General features: G+C 38.2%; 1 protein-coding gene across 1 annotated transcript in view; it reads right to left on the bottom strand.

The window, feature by feature from the left end:
• LOC129227998 (aldo-keto reductase family 1 member A1-like) overlaps positions 1-23,557 on the bottom strand; it is a 150,128-nt gene that overhangs the window by 57,011 nt on the left and 69,560 nt on the right. The window lies entirely within an intron of this gene.

Genomic DNA, 23,557 nt, shown 5'->3' with positions numbered 1-23,557 from the left:
TTGCATCCATGTCCTACACACACGCGCATACATACGCAACTATACATACACACGCACACACACACAAACACATGCACACACATACACCTACACACATACACATATACACACGCATACATACAGAGACCTACACATACACAAAAACATACACACACACATACACACAACTACCCACACATTCATGCCTGCAGACAGGCACAAACACATATGCCTACACACACATACCCCCCACGCACACATTCATACACACAACTACCCACACACTTATGCCAGCACACAGATACAAACACACATGGCTACACACACATACCCTCTACACACAAACACACATACCCCACACACAAACACACATACCCCACACACAAACACTCGAAAAACATAATTTAAATTCAAGCTGTCAAAATTCAAATTAATTTTTTTTTTTCTAAAAATTACGGTTTCTCAAGAAAAACACCTGTATCAGGGGTTCTCAAACTTTTCCGACTCGCGGCACCCTTTGAAGATTTAGAATTTTCTCATAGCACCCGACTCCATCTCCGTTATGTAAGCAACTAATAAGTGGTTAATTTCAGCGTTTTTCCCCGCAACTGCGCACTGTTCGTGCACATATGTGCCGCATATGCAGCACAGGATCAGGATCATAGTCTCCTTCCAAATATTCCGGTGTTATATTATAAAGACAAGTGTTAATAAGGGGAACCATGGTCCTATTCTACTACAATCTATATTTCTAGGTTATCAAATAACGGGGGAAAATGACGGCCCACAACCTTATTTTTACTTCCTTTTACAAAAAGGAAGTATTGTATTCGCGAAAAAATTTTCACTAAAAATTCGACCTTAATTTCCATTTTGCTCACCCCCGAATGAATGTTGAGTTTTTTTTTTTTTTTTCGACTCGACCACACGTGGATAAGTGCCTTAGAATGTATAGATACGCGAAATAACCGTTTTGACGATTCCGAAAAAAAAAAAAAAAAAACGAGTTTTCTCGTGACGTCTGTATGTGCGTACGTGCGTATGTATGTCGCATAACTCAAGAACGGAAAGTCCTAGAAAGTTAAAATTTGGTACGTAGACTCCTAGTGGGGTCTCACTGCATGGGAAACTGGACTAGTTGAAAAGAATTCTTTAAAATAACTTTAACATTTATTAAGTATTTATCAAAAAGAACATTTTTTGCTATCTATAGCGGCTAACCAAAGAGAATTACATACAGACTCAGTTTTTATGTTATTGGCACAACGGAATCCCTATACAATATAAATTTACCATCCTCTTCATCAACATTATTTATTTTGCAGACATACTTGCAGTGCGTCGTAATTGTTAAAAGCGTTCACAATTACCCCTTTTTTAAATTCACATTTACTCTAGATTTTTTTTAAATGAAGGGGTTATTGTGAATTAGCAACAAAATGCTAAAATTACGAGAAACAGGGGAAATATTTAATCAAGTCGACCACTTCAAAGGAAGTATGTTTGTGCATTTATTACTATAAAATTGAACACAAAATTTTTTAAACAAATTTATTCAACACGTTGTCAAACCGAAGTACTGGGGGGGGGGGGGAATACGTTTATTTTTCAGCAAATAAATACATATACCAGAAGTCAGATGACTGTGTCCAAAATTTATAAGCTTCTTAAAAAAGAACTGAAAATTATACTATGAGTTGTTTTTTCACAATATTACTGTAAATATTAAAGTTATATACGTCGTTCCCAATTACCCCAGTCAACCCTACTATTTAATTTTTTTTAAGATTGTGAAGGCCTTCTTTCTCAAGAGTCGTTTTTCTTTTCGTGTGTGTTATCGTTAAAATATAATTGGAATGGAAGTCTAAAAGATGGCGAGTTAAGGGCCCTCGCCCTTTAAAGGGCGAGCAAAGGCGATCGTAAAGGCGAGGAGGCCCTGACGTACACTTCAGGGCCCACGAGCGGCCGTGTCAACCTGGTTGGAAATTAAGGGCCCGCTTTGGAAAAGCAGTCGTAGAAATTTTAATGAGGATAAGGGGCCGGAACCCCCCCCCCCCCCAACTATATCCAACACTAAATATTTTACCCCATGCTCGTTGGATTGTATTGAATACTCTCTGGATTTTACCTTACCCTCTCGACGTAACATAATTCTCTTTTGACGAAAACAGTAGCCTGCACTAAATATCCAGTCTCCAGCACACAAAATATAACACACAGCCCTAAGCATCTAGCTCCTGGCTGGATTTTGACATCTTGAATTCAAATTCTGTTTTTCACAAATATATGATTGAGATGTGAGCAATTGTGGAAGCAAGAAACCCAACGTGTAAGGAACGATCGAAGTTCGTTATTGCAAAAAGCATAATTTGAATTCATAAGATGTCAAAATTCAAATCAATGGCAGGGACTGGCTGCTAGACGTCTGTGTGCTGGATTTTTTTTTTTTTAAAGAAAACAGATTTTTCATGTTAATAAATTCGATTAGAGTTCTTATTTTTCTCATGAAAATACAAATGCTTTTTCCAGCGAAGCAAGGAAAATATTGTCGCAAAAATGAAAATCTTCGTTGAAATGGAAAAAAAATAATAAATTGAAAACTATATAATTATGGTGAAATCTTGAGCTGCTTAAATATTCGCATGTAGATTATTGAGCTGCTTAAATATTCGCATGCAGATTATTGAGTCACTATTTTTTCAGGAAGAATTTTCAGATGTTTTAGCAAAGGTATTTTTTTTTGTCGCGAATTCATTGAGTGCCTGCTATTCGCAGGGTGAATGAACTTGCTGCTAATTTTATTTGGAAAGCCCTTCATTTTTTATTATGAGTCAGCAAACGAAAGAAAGCAAACAGGGTGTTTGAAAATCTTTTTACTGCCTGAAAGCAATAAGGAAATTCGAGCTCAGATTCGATTGTAATGATTACGCATATATTCACCACCAGATGGAACTGCTGTCTTCCTTCTGTGTCACTGTCAATGAAGCACAGGAAATGCAATAAAGACGGAAGGCCCGGATCTGGCTTGCTTGCCCGCAGACACCGCAGTAAGAAGATAAGGGGGGGGGGGGGGAACCAGACTGGTTATTTCTTGGGCACCTTAGCACTAAGATTTACAAACGTTGCAATTTTACACAGCCCAAAATTTACAGTCCGGGACAGGTCGGAGGGATAATGATCGCCGCCGACTCGGACATTTTAGAGCCTTCGACTCCGACTCCGACTCCTTCACCAAAAAATCAGTCCGACTCTAACTCGGATTCCTCAAGCACTGGCAGAGCTGCGGACGTCGAGGGAAAATTATCGACTCTGAATCTTCGAACTTAAAATTTACGACTCCGAATCTCTTGCTCTAAAATCAATCCGACTCCGACTCCGCAGCCCTGAATGAAAGCATAAATATAATGGATGAAAAGGACGAGAAAACTTTATATATTATGTCAAACTCATGGTAAATTAACAATTAATCAACTTTAGCCGGCATTAAAAATGACCGAGTCCCTCTTCATTGCATACTAAATGAGCAAGTTAAATAACCTAGATTCAACATGACGTCACACTTTGGAGTGAGGGAGTGAAATTGTGTCCCGGGGCGGGGGGGTAACAAAAAGTTTCACATTACGCAATATGTTTTTAGAATACATGTGTGAGAAATAGCGTGACAAGCGGAACTTTGTGAGGAGGGGGGCAAGCGCATGACATCATATGAACATCAACACCTCGCTACATGCCCTTTATTTCCTAATCGCTCGCCTCTCTTACGATAAGCAAGATTTTAGAACCTGAATGAAAGTAACGTAGAATGATCGAACGGAGATCGTTTTTTTTAAATATACTATACATTAGAGTTTAAAAAACTGGTAGAAAAATAACGGGCGACGGAATTCAATAAATTCTTTTGAAGGTTTTCTTCCCAGTTTTGAATATCTGTAAGCAAACTCCATAAGTTAAATACATAATAGTAAAATAATAACAAGAAGTTCCGTCTAGAGCTATACGAGCCTACTTTCCCGTATACCCATACTACTTTCTAGTACTTGATCAATATTCTCAAAAATAGCTAATAATATGCAATCTTCCTGTGTAGAAATAAGCAACAACAGTGAAAAAGGAAAGTAGACATTAGAAATGGCAAAGTGATATCAAATGATTATAAAGAATAAAAGAGCAGAAGAATGAAAGGGCAAGCACGTACCAATACAAGAAACCAAAATATGAAAGGAAAATAGATAAATTTGCAGTCTATGAATTATTAATGCTTTAAGAATAGCGTAACAGAATATAGTAGCACACAAGTAGGTTTCGTTTTTGTCTTATTTACAGCACCACCTATAGTTACTTTCCGTTCCAAATGAGGGGAGATGGGGATCGAATGTCCTACAGACGCACAATTACCCCATCTCATTAAGCTTTCTCCAAAATATTTCTTTTAAAATATTCATTAAACTGCTAAATGTCATTGTTTGAGATTTTCTGCTTTTTCCCACACATTTTCACCAAGGGCGCTCATATAAGGGGAAAGGGGGGCTCAAGCGCCCCCTTTAAAATTAGAACTTCCTTGCTTTTCGTACTTTTTCTTGGCAAAAATTAAAGATAATTTCTTCTCCAGCCTATCGTGAATAAGTTATTAAAAATATTAAATTTTAATAACTCTAATCTGTACTGAAATCGGTTTCTATGGGGAAAATATCCAGCTAAACCATGGGGAAAATATCTAAGCCCCCCCCTTAAAATTTTGCATATGGGCACCCTTGATTTTCACAGATCATTAATTTTCTTTCCCACATCTATATTTTCCATTACCGTTGAGTCATGTGACCGCCTCCCTCTGCAGCTCCACCGAAGGCGGTTGCGTCTGCATGCACGCACACATGTCTACACACACATGCCTACATACACACACATACACTTCGCGCACACGTAATTGCAAAAACATTATTTTAATTAAAGATATAAAAATTCTTTTTTGTTTTTTTGTCATTTTCTCACTAAAGTTCAATTTATTATTACGGATAAATCTTGGACTGCTTTCTGGTTTCTTAAATCTTCAAACACACATACATCATTGAGTTATTCTAGGAAGTATTATTTTTGGTTAAATAGAAACATGATTACTCATCCAGGGGTGTGTACCCGGGGGGGGGGGGGGGTTCATAATGCAGACTGCGCAGTTAAACATTTTAGAGGGGATTTTTCTCTTTTTTTGTGGGGGGGGGGCGGAGTGCCTTTGCTCTTGAGGGTGATAAGCACGCCTGACTTATCTGTCAAAATTGTTCGCAGCATGAACGCAGTGACCTTGGTGATTTTTTTTTAAAGGAAAACCCTTTATTCTTAATCATCATTTATAATATTAATTAATGCTCGGTAATATTAATTAGGGCTCGATAATATTAATTAATACACGATAAACATGATATTGGTGTACGCTGAGACCCAGAGGAGTTTTTTTTCCCCCTTACGAACTGAAAACGCTCTGTCAACTAATAAAAGAAAGTATCGTACAAATACGATAGCAGGCAGAAGTTCAGTGATTATGCATGTATTCACCACCAGATGACGCTATGGTCTCTTTACCTTGGAACTGCTGAAGCTTACGGCACTGCCAAATGCACAGTGACAAAGCTTGCAAGTATAGGTATAGAAATAATTTTTGAAAGAAACAAAACAGAAAATGCCAAAATGATTGCAAATTTACCAATTATAGGCGAAATTGAATTCTCGCTGTATGGGAAACTGGACTAGTTGAAAAGAATTCTTTAAAATAACATTAACATGTATTAAGTATTTATCAAAAAGAACATTTTTTGAAATCTATAGCGACTAACCAAAGAGAATTACACTCAGTTTTTATGTTATTGTCACAACAGAATCCCTATACAATATAAATTTGCCATCCTCTTCATCAACATTATTTATTTTGTAGACATGCTTGCAGTGCGTCGTAGTTGTTAAAAGCGTTCACCATTACTCCTTTTTTAAATTCACATTTACTCTAGATTTTTTTTAATGAAGGGGTCATTGTAAATTAGCAACAAAATGCAAAAATTAAGAGAAACAGGGGAAATATTTGATCAAGTCAACGACTTCAAAAGAAGTATGTTTGTGCATTTATTACTATAAAATTGAACACAAAAATTTTTAATCAAATTTATTAAATACGTTGTCAAACTGCTGGGTTAAAAAATATGTTTTTTTCAGCAAATAAATACATGTACCAGAAGTTAGATGACTGTGTCCAAGATTTATAAGCTTCTTAAAAAAAAACTAAAAATTATAGTATGAGTTGTTTTTTCACAATGTAACTGTAAATATTAAAGGTATAGACGTCTCATTCACAATTCCCATAATTCACAATTACCCCAGTCAACACTACTATTTTAATTTTTTTAGGATTGTGAAGGCCTTCTTTTCTCCAGTGTCCTTTTTTTCCCCCCCGTGTGTGTGTGTGTTATCGTTAAAATATAACTGGAATGAATTCTAAAAAAGGGCGAGGTAAGGGCCCTCGCCCTTTAAAGGTCGAGCAAAGGCGATCGTAAAGGCGAGGAGGCCCTGGCGTACACTCAGGGCCCACGAGCGGCCGTGTCAACCTGGTTGGAAATTAAGGGCCCGCCTCGAAAAAGTAGTCGTATAAGTTTTAAGGAAACCGTAAATTCGGCGAATTGAGCTTTTTTTTTTAAAGTTACGATTGCTTAAAGTTTGCACATCAAACGATTTTTCATGAGATACTCCCTGTCAAACTCGGCTGTTCAGATGTAAACAAAGGAGGAAAAGTTAAATTTTAACAATCTCTTTCATCATTTTAATTAATATATTATTATAAGTCTTGTTCTTGTAATAAAAGATGCTTCAATAACAAATAAGAGCACTGAAAAAGAGGTTTCGCAAAGTAAATTTTAAGGTAAAGGCAAAATTATACTTTAATTGCATTTTACTCGAAACGAAATTTGCTCGATTTTCATACCTACAAAATGATCTCCATGCGACACAATTTTCGCTCAAAGTACACGAAATTCAAAATTTAGCCTCATGTTTTACCAAATACTAGAACTTGGTATGCATTATAGCAGTGTTTTTCAACCTGTGGGTCGCGACCCCCCAGGGGGTCGCGAAGCCTTTGTAGGGGGGTCGCGAGAACTCAGTAAAAAATCAATAAATTTTAAAAAGGTAGATATATTAAGAAAAAAGTTTACAAAATGATACTCGTTATGTTATTTATACACATTACACATTAACATACTACACATATCACACATTACCAAAAAATAAAATCTTCGAGTACTCGTTCATTTTAATGTGAAGGTTGCGCTTGATTTTGTTCAAATCAATTTCTCCCATCGTGGATCCGTTTTTGCAACATTAAGTATTAAATCGTTTTCCAAATTTAAGCGATTCCTTAGTTTACTTTTTATTTGGGCCATTGATGAAAATGTCAACTCGCACAAGTACGAGGTAGCAAATGGAATCAAACACTTCAAAGCCTCGTTTGTTAATTCTGGGTATTCTGTTTTTCTTTTTAACCAAAAGGTATCCAAATTTTCAGACTTGAATTCCAATTGTAACATCCCATCGGCAGATAATTCTAGCAGATTCTCTTTGAGCTTAGTTGCTAAATTCGCCTCATTTATAGCTGCATTTAAAAACGGATTTAAGATCCATCTTTGCCCAGTGCTATCCGATATCTCTTGCACTGAGAAGTAATGACATAATTCTTTCTTCAAATTATCTAACACCATTTTCATACCAGATATATATGAATTGATGTTTATCTCGCTTCCGACTTCTTCAATGAAAGACTGTGTCGACGAAAATGAATCAAAGTTGTTTTGATTTATAGATGATGACCAGAATTCAATTTTTTTGATAAAGGCATGGAGTTTGTCTTTTGCTGTAATGACATTTTCATCCCGCCCTTGAAGACTTTTATTCAAGTTATTTAAATGCTCAAATAAGTCCGAAAGAAAAGCCAGTTTCAAAAGGAATTCCGGGTCAGAAATGAATTCAGAGTAATGTGACTTGGCTTGCTGTAAATATACTAATAGTTCAGCGCGAAGTTCCATAACTCTGGTCAGTACTTTGCCTTTCGATAACCACCTAACCTCTGTATGGTAAAGCAAATTTCGGTGGAGAGCCCCCATATCATCACAAATGAGTCGAAACAATCGAGTCTGCAACGCTTTTCCTTTAATAGAATTTACAATACTAATAATAATATGTAGAACTTGACTGTATTCTTGTGGCAAGGTTTTGGCTGCAAGAGCTTGGCGATGGAGAAAGCAGTGCATCCAACAAGCGTTTGGCATCTGTTCTTTCAGTCTAGCAATAAATCCACTCTTCGCACCAGTCATGGCTTTTGCTCCGTCACTACAAATAGCAATGCATTTTTGTGCCCAATCGATATTCATATCTTGCGTAGCTTCAATGAATATGTCATGCAAGCATTGACCTGTAGTATTTGTGGGAAGTGTCTTGCAAAATAGTATTTCTTCAATTAATTTTTCATTGGATTCAAAACGCACAAAAGCTACAAACTGCGCACAACCCGCAATATCCGTTGATTCATCAAATTGCAAGGACACAAAAGAACTTTTCTTTATTTTTTCTATGACTTGATCACGAACATCAGTCGCCATATTGCTTATCCGGCGTTGAATAGTATTGTCAGAAAGAGGTATACTTTTGAGCTTTTCGATCTCTTGCTTGCCAAACATAATCTCTGCTATATCTAAAGCCGCTGGTAAAATCAAATTTTCGGCGATAGTGTGAGGTTTTCCTGCTTTAGCCACACGAAAAGCTACTCGATAACTAGCAAGCAACGCTTTCTCATTTAGGTTGGACATTTGTCCTATAGCAGTTTTTTGATGTTCAAGAGCTTTTAATTTTCGCTCAAAAAATTCCACGGGTTTATTTTTTTCATTAGGATGTTTTGTGTTTAGGTGGCGTACCAACTTCGATGGCTTCATGCTTTCTCTTGACAAAATTTCAAAGCAAATTACGCACTGCGGTTTATTGTCAATCACAGTAAACCCAAATTTCAAATAATTCTCGTCATAAAGACGTTTTTTCTTTATTCCACTACTCCCGCTAGACGTTGATAGTTCTGATGATCTTTTCAGAAATTTATCCATTTTCAATGAAAACAAACAACACAAATAAATACGTAAAACAAGTGTTTGATATCTTACACACAGTCCGTATAACACCGTAGTTTCACTTCCGAATCGTTTTCACGTATCGCGGTCTTGCTTCCGATTTCACTTGCTTTGCGCTCATGCACTCAACTGCAACTGCCGTAGCCGACCGCCCCTTTTATAGGCCTGCGCATTCTAGCGAGAATCATCTCGAAGCGTAACGAAACGTCTCGAAACCTGTGGACCTTTCGCGCGGGGGACTACCAGTGCCATCTGTCGGTAGCACTCGGAACCTGTACTGTTTTACGTACTTATTTATATATTTATATTCGAATCCTAATAACGCAAACGCCTAAAACTTTTGTATGGATTAAATATTTTTAACATACATAAAATAAAAAAGGTCGGGGGGGGGGGGGGGGGGTCGCGAAATATTTTTTGATACTAGGGGGGTCGTGTCATGAAAAAGGTTGAAAAACACTGCATTATAGAATCTAACTTCAGGAAGGTTTCAAAAAATTGACTAAAAATTACTAGCAAGAGAAATTTCGGGGAATTTTTATCGAAGTATTTCTTAAAAAATTCTCAAAAATTTTATTTCGAAGGAATTTACTAATTAATACCAATTTTTCTTGGTAATGATTTATTATGTAATAAAATGAGAAAATTAAGCAAAAATGTAAAAACGTAAGTCGCATGAAGTATTTTAAAGTTTTCAAAAAATATTTATTATTATTATTTTAATTTTAAAATAAGTAAGAGTTGGTGGTTCTTTTCTTTTTTTTGTGTGTGTGTGTGTGATACTCTATATGTTTATGCTTAAATGCCTGGGTACACTCAAAAAATTTCTATGAAAGTGTTGCGAGTAAAAAACGGAGTTTAACCACTAATCGCAGAGGCCCCGTAACCCACCGGCCCTTCGGGCGATCTCCCGGTGGCCCGATTGCCCAGACAACATTTTTTGCTATGTACAAGCAAGGACCGCCAGCCAAGACCCGAACGGACCTTTCCAGCAGCCAAGACCAACGCCTGGACTCGACCCCTCATTACAAAGACGAAGGACTCTCTGGATTTCACTTCAAGGTCCGTCGCCCTCCATCAACTCGCCACCCAGCCTAAGCCGCACAACGCCCAGCTCATGAGGATTCTCAAGCAAGCCCTCCACCAACTCCACGCCCAGCAGCAGCAGCTCAACCAACTTCAGGATCTCATAAGCGGTCTCGTCGCCCTAACGGTACCATAGCTTTTCTCCCCCCCCTCCTCTTTTCTTCCTACAGGTAGGCCTTATGGCCTTTTGTTATGCACCAAACACCCCCCACGAAGTCAGGTAAATGGGACTTAGTCCCATCCTGCCCAAAATTTAATGAGATGAGATGAGTGCAGCAAGGAGAATATTCTACCCTCCTTGATGTATAGCGACTAACCAAAGAGTGCAGCAAACGGAAAACCTATTCACATTTGCACCCAATCGCGTAATCTTGCAATTAAAAATGGAGAATTCCAAAAAATGAAAACGTTTTTAAGAGTAGTTAGACATTTACGACAAATGTGGGATCACAGCATAACATCACATTTACCGGCATCTCGTTCGACGAATGCCGGCTCATATAAAAGAAAACCAAATATATCGATGAGCATGACGCGATTCGGGGAAGCGAGGGATTTCGACGTGTTGTGCACCTAAGTATTTAAAAACTGGTAGTGGGAAAAAAAGGAACTAGTTAGACGTTTTGCATTTTTTCGATAAAAAACCTTTTTTTTTTTTTTTTTGAATGTAGGAAAATACAAAGCTGAAGTTTTCGTTTTTTCATGCAATTGCACTTTAGGGCCGAACAAAAAGTTACTTTATACAAAAGTAACGAAGAAAACATCAAAACACAAACGGTGCTGCAGAGTTTTGTTTCAAGATTACAGGGTTGCCCCCCCCCCCCGTAAGCAAGGGCGCACCCCCTCCCCCCAAATATCACGGAGCTCCCAAAAGCAAGAGCTCCACCCCCCAAATGTGAAACTTAATCGTCCTAAAACTGCGCTCCATTAATAACTACAGGGTGAGCGCCAATGATAATCCAGATTTAAAAAATTCCTACTTTCGAAACTATTGCGGTTTTTCTAATAAGTGATATAAAAAAAAGAGAAATGTGCCATGTTTTTTTTTTTTTTTTTTGAGCTCCCCACTCAAACACATCCTGCTCTGCGCTCTGCTCACTGACTTTTTCTACTGCTCGTCGAAGCGGTCTCCCCTCTCTCAGCGCAGAGATGGGAGAATTACTGGTTGGAAAGGTCGGCCAGAAATTTCTCTCCAACATTTCAATCTTTCACGCTGTCGATACTGTACATGCACTTGCCGGGTGCCCTGAAAAAGACTGACTGTATTCAAAAATTTACTACAAGAAAAAGGGTAAATGATAAAAAAAGAAATTCTTGCAGAAAATTCATGTAGTGGGCCGTAAATCCCCTCCCCCCCCCGGTCCCTGAGTCCCAAATTTTAGTTGAGCATTTTCCCAATAGATGGCGCTGCAAATAGTAAGCCCGTAAATTTAAAAAAATAAATAGAAAAATACATCGTAATTTCTCGAAAATAATGAACAAAAGAACAAAACAAGATTTTCAGACAATCGCCGGCTGTAATCACATGTCGCAATCGGAGAAAAATCGGTGAATTTCAATTCTGCTCTTTTGACTTACAGGCTTACAATGTGCAGCGCCATCTATTGAAACATTTTTGAACTAAAATTTGCATCCCTGATGTGAAATCTGGCTGCGTTTTCGAAAGCTGACGACTCTGTCATTGATAATTGAAGAAAAAGAGAAGGGCTACTGGAAAAGCCTTGAAAAAACTCACAAATGCCTAACCCGTCCTTTTATAAAACAAGGATGGACCCCGCCCGCAGTGAGCGAGGAGAATCGAATTATCCAAGAGCAAAGTGAGACGACGACGTTCTAATCGACGAAGTCTTAGTCGGGAATCAAATATAAAAGAAGATCAAAGCTCATTAACGATGTAAGGGTTTTCTGTATATTGTGTACCGAAGCAGATTTTGCTCATGTAAAATATGGGTTTTTCTCACTTTTGGAATTCTTTCCACCGTATCAAAAGAAAAAAATCAGAATCTAGTGGTATTTAAGTGCTGAACTTATGAACCTATGAAGACCTAGCAAAAATAGCGTTTCATAATAATTGTTAACTCAACTGTGCTGCAACTGAGCACAATAAAGTACAGGTTGAGCACAAATGATGGACCCGATTATTAAAAACATATTTTTCGGAAATACTGCGCAGATTGCAATAAGTGATACATAGGTTTTTTTTTCAATCCCTAAGTGCTAATTATCCTCACATGACCAAAATTGATGTTACTCTGAATTTGTTTCAGGGCTTAACTGGAGTGGACTCTACATTTTTTTTTGAGCAATCACGATTGCTTATTGTTCTTACTTGACTGTTTTGATGTCCTATCATTTTATTTTCCCACCGCCACCCTCCGCACCATCACCGTCGACGGGATCCTCACAATGCTGCTGCTCTAGCGAAAGCCGTCTACAGGTTGCATCCATGTCCTACATACACGCGCATACATACGCAACTACACATACACACGCACACACACACACACACACAAACACATGCACACACATACACCTACACACATACACATATACACAAGCATACATACAGATACCTGCACATACACAAAAACATGCACACAACTACTCACACATTCATGCATATATACAGAAGCCTACACACACATACACAAAAACATACACACAACTATCCACACATTCATGCCTGCACCCAGACACAAACACATATGCCTACACACACATACCCCCCCCCCCCCACGCACACATTCATACACACAACTACCCACACACTTATGCCAGCACACAGATACAAACACACATGGCTACACACACATACCCTCTACACACAAACACACATACCCCCACCCACAAACACACACGCCTACATACACACACTCGTGATTGCGAAAAACATAATTTGAATTCAAGATGTCAAAATTCAAATTAATTTTTTTTTTTTTTTTTTTTTGTAAAATTACGTTTTTTTAAGAAAAACACCTGTATCAGGGTTTCTCAAACTTCTCCAACTCGCGGCACCCTTTGAAGATTTAGAATTTTCTCATAGCACCCGACTCCATCTCCGTTCCCACAACTGCGTACTGTTCGTGCATATATGTGCCGCATATGCAACACAGGATCAGGATGATAGTCTCCTCTCAAATACTCCGGTGTTATACTATTAAAAGACAAGTGTTAATAAGGGGAACCATGGCCTTATTCTACTACAATCTATATTTCTAGGCAATCAGATCACGGGGAAAAATGACGGCCCACAACCTTATTTTTACTTCCTTTTACAAAAAAGGAAGTATTGTATTCGCGAAGAAATTTTCACTCAAAAATCGACCTTAATTTCCATTTTGCTCACCCCCGAATGAATGTTGAATTTTTTTGTTTTTTTTTTCGACTCGACCACACGTGGATAAGTGCCTCAGAACGTATATATACGCGAAATAACCGTTTTGACGATTCCCGCAAAAAAAAAAAAAAAAAAAAAAAAAACAAGTTTTCTTGTGACGTCTGTAGGTACGTAAGTGCGTATGTATGTCGTATAACTCAAGAATGGAAAGTCTTAGAAAGTTGAAATTTGGTACGTAGACTCCTAGTGGGGTCTCACTGCATGGGAAACTGGACTAGTTGAAAAGAATTCTTTAAAATAACTTTAACATTTATTAAGTATTTATCAAAAAGAACATTTTTGCTATCTATAGCGACTAACCAAAGAGAATTGCATACAGACTTAGTTTTTATGTTATAGGCACAATGGAAACCCCGTACAATATAAATTTGCCATCCTCTTCATCAACATTATTTATTTTGCAGCATACTTGCAGTGCGTCGTAATTGTTAAAAACGTTCACCATTGCCCTATTTTTTAAATTCACATTTACTCTAGATTTTTTTTAATGAAGGGGTCATTGTGAATTAGCAACAAAATGCTAAAATTAAGAGAAACAGGGAAAATATTTGATCAAGTCAACAACTTCAAAAGAAGTATGTTTGTGCATTTATTCCTATAAAATTGAACACAAAATTTTTTAAACAAATTTATTCAATACGTTGTCAAACCGCTGGGTTAAAAAATACGTTTTTTTTCAGCAAATAAATACATATACCAGAAGTTAGATGACTGTGTCCAAGATTGATTCTCTTCTTAAAAAGGAACTAAAAATTATACTATGAGTTGTTTTTTCACAATATAACTGTAAATATTAAAGTTTTATAGACGTCTCATTCACAATTTCCCTAATTCAAAATTACCCCAGTCAACCCTACCATTTTATTTTTTTAGGATTGTGAAGGCCTTCTTTTCTCCCGAGTCGTTTTTTTTTTTTTTTTTTTTTTAAGTTACGATTGCTTAAAGTTTGCGCATCAAACGATTTTTCATGAGATACTCCCTGTCAAACTCGGCTGTTCAGATGTAAACAAAGGAGGAAAAGTTAAATTTTAACAATCTCTTTCATCATTTTAATTAATATATTATTATAAGTCTTGTTCTTGTAATAAAACATGCTTCAATGACAAATAAGAACACTGAAAAAGAGGTTTCGCAAATTATACTTTAATTGCATTTTACTCGAAACGAAATTTGCTCGATTTTCATACCTACAAAATGATCTCCATGCGACACAATTTTCGCTCAAAGTACACGAAATTCAAAATTTAGCCTCATGTTTTACCAAATACTAGAACTTGGTATGCATTATAGAATCTAACTTCAGGAAGGTTTTAAAAAATTGACTAAAAATTACTAGCAAGAGAAATTTCGGTAAATTTTTATCGAAGTATTTTTTAAAAAATTCTCAAAAATTTTATTTTGAAGGAATTTACTAATTAATACCAGTTTTTCTTGGTAATGATTTGTTATGTAATAAAATGAGAAAATTAAGCAAAAATGTAAAAATGTAAGTCGCATGAAGTATTTTAAAGTTTTCAAAAATATTTATTTATTTTTTTTTTTAATTTTAAAATAAGTAAGAGTTGGTGGTTCTTTCTTTTTTTTTTCTGTGTGTGTGTGTGATACTTTATATGTTTATGCTTAAATGCCTGGGTACACTCAAAAAATTTCTATGAAAGTGTTGCGAGTAAAAAACGGAGTTTAACCACTAATCGCAGAGGCCCCGTAACCCACCGGCCCTTCGGGCGATCTCCCGGTGGCCCGATTGCCCAGATAACATTTTTTGCTATGTACAGCAAGGACCGCCAGCCAAGACCCGAACGGACCTTTCCAGCAGCCAAGACCAACGCCTGGACTCGACCCCTCATTACAAAGACGAAGGACTCTCTGGACTTTACTTCAAGGTCCGTCGCCCTCCATCAACTCGCCACCCAGCCTAAGCCGGACAACGCCCAGATCATGAGGATTCTCAAGCAGGCCCTCCACCAACTCCACGCCAGCAGCAGCAGCTCAACCAACTTCAGGATCTCATAAGCGGTCTCGTCGCCCTAACGATACCCCCATAGCTTTTCTCCCCCCCCCTCCTCTTTTCTTCCTACAGGTAGGCCTTATGGCCTTTTGTTCTGCACCAAACAACCCCCACGAAGTCAGGTAAATGGGACTTAGTCCCATCCTGCCCAAAATTTAATAAGATGAGATGAGTGCAGCAAGGAGAATATTCTACCCTCCTTGATGTATAGCGACTAACGAAAGAGTGCAGCAAACGGAAAACCTATTCACATTTGCACCCAATCGCGTCATCTTGCAATTAAAAATGTAGAATTCCAAGAAATGAAAACGTTTTTAACAGTAGTTAGACATTTACTAGAAATGTGGGATCACAGCATTACATCACATTTACCGGCATCGTTCGACGAATGCCGGCTCATATAAAAGAAAACCAAATACATCGATGACGATGAAGTGATTCGGGGAAGAGAGGGATTTCGATGTGTTGTGCACCTAAGTATTTAAAAACTGGTAGTGGGAAAAAAAGGAACTAGTTAGACGTTTTGCATTTTTTCGATAAAAAACCTTTTTTTTTTTTTGAATGTAGGAAAATACAAAGCTGAAGTTTTCGTTTTTTCATGCAATTGCACTTTAGGGCCGAACAAAAAGTTACTTTGTACAAAACTAACGAAGAAAACATCAAAACACAAACGGTGCTGCAGAGTTTTGTTTCAAGATTACAGGGTTGCCCCCCCCCCTCGGAAGCAAGGGCACACCCCCGCCCCCAAATATCACGGAGCTCCCAAAAGCAAGAGCTCCACCCCCCAAATGTGAAAAATACCCCTCAAAACAACCGCAACCAAAAAATTCAATGGCACAGTCTGCGCCACGGCCCTCCCTAGATGGGCACCCCTGGAGAGTATCAAAGTGCCTCTTTTTGCTCAATGCTCAAATGCTCAAGTAAAAAAAAAAATCCTAAGGATAAAATTAATATTTTTTTTAAGTCAAAAAAAAAAAAAAAAAACTGCGCAATCTACGTAGTGGTAAGTGCTGGACTGTTCAACTTACAATGACTACAAAGCCAAAATAGCGTTTCATGATAATTGGTTACTTAACAAGAACAATTGGAATAAATAAATTTGTTTGGCCGGAAAAACAAGACGAGTATTGGTATAATAGTCTAGACATGTTATGCACAATAGATCCACCTGGTATCTATATCAAAACGGGCATTTTGTATTCAAGAAAAAGACTCTCTTGCTGCCCAAAGCTGTTTATGTTATAAGGTACACTTCTTTGTATTAAATTAAAATAAATATGTTCAAAAAAAAAAAAAAAATCTGGGAGTGAAAATATTAAATAAATATAAAAAAACGCCATAACGTACTAACTTGGAACGATTATATTTCCAAAAATAATAGGAGTGACACCGATTTTTTTTGTGCAAATGTTAGACAAACATGTTGGTTATCAACCTATGTAGTATCAGATATCTGCTATGAGGGCGACAGTTGTAATTATATATTAAATATTTATTTGTGTTTTTGTGAAATTTATTGAATAAAAGTTCCAATATCTTCTGGCGCCCTTATAGTGACACCGATTTTGATACATATTTTTGATGTATGTAAGTGTGGCTAGAAAATGATCTAAAAATGTTGGTGTCATCATGAAGGCGCTTTGAGAAAATTGACCTTGAATATAGAAAAAAATTCATTTTCGGTCATTTTTAAACGGAGTTTGTGAGCGTCGCCCTCGTAGTGTCACCCATTTGACAGCTGTAACAGTATCTAACAAGACCATATAGTAATATGGAATTAAAAAATCCATGTCATTATAAGGGCGCTTCAAGCAACAAGCACATTAAAATCATCAAATTTGAAAAACCGGCAAAAATGTGCCACGCCATCTAAACAAAAAAAATTGTTTTCTCAAAAACGGTGAGTCAGACAAAGCTCAAATTTCGGATTTACATTACATTTATGATAAGGAACAACATATGTGAAAATAAAAAAAAAATAAAAATGTCAACAATCACAAATGCTTTAAACTGCCTGATTCTTACAGACAATGGCTCTTAAGTGTAGCCTTTTTGGATCGGATATTTCATTGTTGCACTACTTGGGTTACAACAGCAAAGTTTTGGATTTCGCAAAATTTGAAGAAAATAATATTGAGCAATCACGATTGCTTATTAGTCTCATTTGACTGTTTTTGATGTTACGCTGATTTTATTTTCCCGCCAACACCATCTGCAGCATCACCGTCGACCAGCCGCCTCACGATGCTGCTCCTTTTGCGAAAACAGTGTCCAGGTTGCGTCCATATCCTACACACACGCGCATACATACACACACATACACACGCACACACTAACACCTACACGCGCACACACTCACACCTACACACGCACACACACACACCTACACACATACACACACTCCTACACACACATGCCTGCACACAGACAAAAACACACATCCCTACATACACACACACACACGAATGCCTACGCGCACACGCGCGTACACAACACTCACTCACACACATGCATACATACACTCACACACACACACGCACCTACACAAATGCGCCTACACAAACACACACGCGCATACACACGCTCGTGATTGCGAAAAACATAATTTGAAAATTCAAGATTCCAAAAATTCAAATTAATATAATTTTTTATTTTATAAACAATTCATGTGCCTCTAATAATTGCTTGCAGTGAAAAATCACCAACGCGATAAGTCGCCAGAAAAGACAACCACTCAAACACACGCTCCGATCCAAAAAGGCTGATCTTAATCTGATGCGTCGGCTCGTATATATAGGGGCCTTAACCCCTTCTATTACTACGCAACATCCAAACCCAGACCTTACAGTGAAAGAAAATGCTCCGCTTGAAAATTTCGGATTTCTTCGATTCGGATATGGAATCCGAATTTCTCTTTAGTCAACTAATGGACCAGTACAATTACTAGGGTCGGATTTGGAAGTGTGGAGGCCCCGGGGCAACGAAGGAGTGGAGGCCCTTAATCAGGGTTCGAAAAGATCACCATATTTTCGAAAATATCCGATACTTTGATAAATATGTATATATCCGATATTTTCAATCAGCACTTTAATAGTAAATACATCCTGAAGTTACAGCTATTTATTTTTTTTAATTATTATTATTGTAATTCATAGGGGAGAAAAAACGTAAAATTTGCTGACCCGTGAAAGTTAGGATATTTTGTGAAAATTTTATTGCGGGGGGCACCTTTGTTGGGGAGGCCACGGGGCAGTAGCCCCGCCTGCCATCCATTAAATCCGGCCCTGACAATTGCTCTCCCTTCACGACCGACAAGGAAATCGGTTGCGCCACGACAAGTAAAGAAATCTATCCCATCTTCCAGACCCTCCAAAAGATGTACCATGAGATCAAGCCTGAGATGCTCATGAATATTAAACTAGGCACTGCGACTCAAGTCGTCCGATTTCTCCAATAATTTGCCTGTATAAACATAAAACTTCTACCATCGATGCAAGCTGCCAGATATGAGGAAATCAAAAAGCGCAAAGAACTGGAAAAAACATGATACCCCGTGGAAGAAGGTGATGCAGCCACCAACACAGCACCCACGGCAAATCACCAAAGACCTAATCACTAAAACAGAACTGAATAAAATGCAAAACCAAATCAAACAGTTAGTTTCTGAGCATAAAACCAACTAACCAACATGGAAATAAGTGTACAAGTTATTACTTGCAAGGTTCAGTCATTAGTCAGGCAGAAAAGTTACTGATCTGGGCGTCTTAATAAGTCAGGATTTAAAGTTCAGCCAACAGTGCAGCATAGCTAGTAACAAAGCCAATAAGATGCTTCGGTTTATCAATAGATCTATTTCAAACAAATCTAAAGAAGTTCTTCTGCCCTTATATAGAAGTTTGGTAAGACCTCATTTGGAGTATGCTGTTCAGTTTTGGTCTCCTTACCTTAAGAAAGATATTAATGTATTGGAAAGGGTTCAAAGGCTGGCTACAAGGCTAAGAAATGGACTTTCTCATTTAGACTATGATTCCAGGCTTAGAAGGCTAAAAAGGTAGTCTTGAGCAAAGAAGAGACCGAATGGACATGATTCAGTTGTTTAAATTTATTAAAATGAAAGATGTTACGCGGCTGAAGTTTAGCACTGAAAACAGGACAAGGGGTCATTGTTTTAAGCTATTTAAATCTCAGGCTAACATGGATATTAGGAAAAATTATTATTATTGTAGGGCAGTGGAACCTTGGAACAGCTTACCGGAAGAGGTGGTAATGAGCACGGGAGTAGATAGTTTTAAGAGGGCCATTGAGCTTCACTGGGGATTGTAAATTGACTAGGACCAGTCTAGCTGGGCCCAGAGCCTGTTGCTGGTCGTCACTTTTGTATTTATTTGTATTTGTATTTAATATTTTTCTCCAAAGCTTAGAAAATAATTCCAGTGCCATTCTACACACTTGTTCGAAAATTTTCAAAAAAATACGAGTTAATGCCAACCCTCCATGCAGACCATGAGGGGCATGTCTACTTAAACGAGGAAAAAGGCACAGCATTGGCTAATGCCATGGAATCCAACTTTCAGCTCAACGCTAATGAATACGATGAGCATGCCATCAGACTTGTGAACAGAACAATTAATAACTTCTATAAACACCCGCCTACAGCCTCTTCCCACCAATCGAAGCATTGCAAATCCTCAAAAAACTCAATGCCAGAAAAATTTTAGGGGAAGGCAAAATGAAGACTCTTTTTACAACATCTCCCACTGAATGCCATCACAAATTTCACTAAGTTTACAAACAAAATTCTTGGTCTCGGCTATTTCCCTGAAATCTGAAAAAATGCCATGGTCATCCCCATTCCCAAACCAAACACTGATCATACCTTCCCCCAAAATTACCGACCTATCAGCCTACTCAGCTCTCTTTCAAAGGCTTTTGAAACGAGCTGATGTGTGCATCACATGACTTCCTTTTACTCCAATTTAATGCCATTTTCCCATTATTGGCAATTTTAATGTGATTCAATTGTTTACTCTCTAACTGTTGGTGACACTGGACAAATTGAAACCAAATTTTTAAAGAAAGAAAAAAAATCGCCAAATTCTTCGCCAAGTTGGCGACATAGCTTGGGGACCAAAAGACTGGAGATATATCGCCAAGCGTCCGACAAATTATGACACAAGTTGAGTTTACATCGAAATTAACAATGATTTCCCCCCCAAAAAGGGCAAAAGACCCGCTTAGGAACATCCAAATGCAACCAAAAGGGAAGGTGCACAACTAGACCCCACTAGGGATGTACGTACCAAATTTCAACTTTCTAGGACATACCGTTTTTGAGTTATGCGAGATACATACATACGCACATACGGACATCACGAGAAAATTCGTTGTTATTAACTCGGGGGTCGTCAAATGGATATTTATGGTGTCTGTACGTTCCTAGGCATATATCCACGTGTGATCGGGTCGAAAAAAAACTCAACATTCATTTGGGGGTGAAAAAAATGGAAATTGAGGCCGATTTTTTGGAGTGAAAATTTTTTGGCGAATACAATACTTCCTTTTTTTGTGAAAGGAAGTAAAAATCCTCTTACAACTCATCAAAAATTATACTAACTCACTACAAATTCTCCATTCTTCCACATTCAATTCGGCTTCAAAGAAAAATACTCAATCACCCACCAACTTCTAAGAATGATAAACTACATCACAAACAATCTAAATACCAAAAAACTCCCCCCCCCCCAATAAATCCCTTTGGTATCATTTTCGATATAAACGAAGCTTTCGTTTGAGTATGGTAAGAGGGTCTCCTGTTCAAACTTACCCAACTTAAATTCCTAAATTAAATTATTAGAATTATTCACCACTTCCTTCACAAAAGAATCCAGCTCAAAGATTAGTACAGGGTGTCCAGCAAAGGACTCCCTAGTTTCAAAATTTAATATCTCGAAAACAAAGGCCGATATTGAAATAAAATAAACGGTAAGTTTATTGCGAAACACATAAAAATCATATACAGGAACAAGTAAATTAGTTTTAAAAAGTTCCAACAGGTGGCGCTGCACGCTGTAATTGCAATAAAAGTCTCCATAAATAGTGCTACGAAGAGGTTGGATGATAATTTGTCGCGTATATGTAAGCATATCTGAGAGACTATACTACTGCTGAAACAACGAACCTCTTCGCAGCACTATTTACGGAGACTTCTATTGCAATTACATTGCGCAGCGCCACCTGTTGGCAATTGATTAAATTAATTTCCGAGTTCCAGTATATGATTTTTATGGGTTTCACAATAAACATACCGTTAATTTTATTTCAATATCGTCCTTTGTTTTCGAGGTATCTAATTTTGAAATCAGGGAGTCCTTTGCTGGGCACCCTGTAAATACAATATTTCTGCAAGGGGTACTCGATTTCTCCAACCTTACATAATATTTATACCCATGATTTCCCATCCCATCCCAGGCATTTCACGCATCTTTTTGCCGACGACACTAGCAGTCTAGTTTGCGATTACAACAAACGTTACGCCCATAAATACCTTCAAAACTACTTCAACATTATCACTAATTACCTCAATAAATGGCGTATCGCCATTAACCCCTCCAAAACTCAAGCTATTTGCTTCGGTAAGCAAATAGCTTGAGTTCGGCTATTTGCTTATTGGTAATGTCACTCTCCCTCCAAATATCTTCATAAATGAGGAAGAAATTAAATGCACCAATTGTGTAAAACATCTCGGCATTCACCTCGACAGCAAGCTCACCTTCAAATCCCATATCAAAGAGGTTGTTAAAAATGCAAAAATAAAAATGGGATTTGTACTCCCAATACTCCACAGCAAACACCTAACCACCAAAACCAAATTACCACTCGTACAAAACTGCCTTAATTTACAGCATTCCTGTTTGGGGACAGGCTGCTAAAACAAATCTAATGCCTATTCAAAACCTCCAAAACATCACTCTACGAGGAATTTTCAAAGCTCCATACTATGCTTCAAATAAAACTCTCCGTAACGATGGAAATCTTCAAAAAATCACTTTGTATATTGTTGAATCATCCACAAACTTTTTCATACAACTTGAATTTCATGACAACCCGCTTCTCCGGGAAGAAATGAATTACGTCTCAAACATCGGGGGAACTAAAATCTTTTCTGATGCTATGTTTATTACATACTCCCTCCAGCACCAAAGGAGGACAAGACCCCCTACCCCGCCCCTAGTATACTAGGAGAGGCAGATATCTTAGGACCGGCAGGTGTCACCACCGCCCCCTAGTGGGCTCCCTACTCAAACACAGCGAGCTCTATCTCATCTCATCCATTTGATTTTGGGCAGGACTGGGACTAAGTCCCATTTACCTAACTTCGTGGGGGTTTTTTGGTGCAGAACAAAAGGCCATAAGGCCTACCCGTTGAAGAAAAAAAAGGGGAGGGGGAGAGAAAAGCTATGGTCCCGTTAGGGCGACGAGACCGCTTATTAGATACTGTAGTTGGTTGAGCTGTTGCTTCTGGGCGTGGAGTGTGTCGAGGGCCTGCTTGAGAATCTTCATGATCTGGGCGTTGTCCGGCTTAGGCTGGGTGGCGATTTGTTGGAGGGCGATGGGCCTTTGAGTAAAGTCCCGAGAGTCCTTCGTCTTTGTAAGGAGGAGTCGAGTCCAGGCGTTGGTTGTGGCTGCTGGAGAGGTCCTTTTGGGTCTTGGTTGGCGGGGTTTGGGCGGTTGAGGGCAGATAGGAGCGTTTGCGGGGTGGCTGCCGCCACAGAGTGCGCAGCATGCAGGTGTCCCTTTGTTTTTCTGGCATCTGTAAGAGCGGTGGTCTTGGGAGCATTTCAGGCATCTGGGTTTCTGGAAATACTTGGATGCGGCGTGACCATATCGCTGACAGTTGAAGCACTGGGCGGGGATGAATTTCGGCTTGAGATGCTCCAC

The sequence above is a fragment of the Uloborus diversus genome, chromosome 8, assembly GCF_026930045.1.
Source record: "Uloborus diversus isolate 005 chromosome 8, Udiv.v.3.1, whole genome shotgun sequence".
NCBI lineage: Eukaryota > Metazoa > Arthropoda > Arachnida > Araneae > Uloboridae > Uloborus > Uloborus diversus.
The sequence above is the reverse complement of the archived record's forward strand: the minus strand, read 5'-3'. Positions and strand labels throughout refer to the sequence as shown.